Here is a 459-nt window from a genome sequence, read left to right on the forward strand (position 1 = left end):
GCTGAGACCCGTAATCACTTCCAGCCCATGATCTGAGAGCAAACGTGGGGGGAGGGGAGAGAGGGGAGGAGCACCTTATCATTAGGGCCACCACATTCCCAAGGTCAAGTGAGGGTCAACAGACAAAACCAGGGGTCACAAGGGTTAGTGTTTGATCCTCAGGAGGCTCTGCCCCAGGTGTTCCTCTCCACGGGCCGGCCAAGTTCATCTGCATGGTGTCCTGAGCAGGCCTAGGCTCCTGACCCAGGGTCTTCCCCATCCACCCATGGGAATCCTGCCATTCTTGTAGGTCTCGAGTCCATATACCCTCCATTCCCACCAGTTGTGAGCATGGACTCCTAGAGTCTTGGGCTGGGGGCAGCGGGAGCGGGCTGGCTCAGTCCTCCCTCAGTCCTCCCTCTGGTGAGCCCTGACAGCCCAGCCAGCCTGCACAGGGCACTGGAACTCACCACCTTCTGA

This window comes from Myotis davidii, unplaced genomic scaffold, assembly GCF_000327345.1.
Source record: "Myotis davidii unplaced genomic scaffold, ASM32734v1 scaffold18, whole genome shotgun sequence".
Taxonomy (NCBI): Eukaryota; Metazoa; Chordata; class Mammalia; order Chiroptera; family Vespertilionidae; genus Myotis; species Myotis davidii.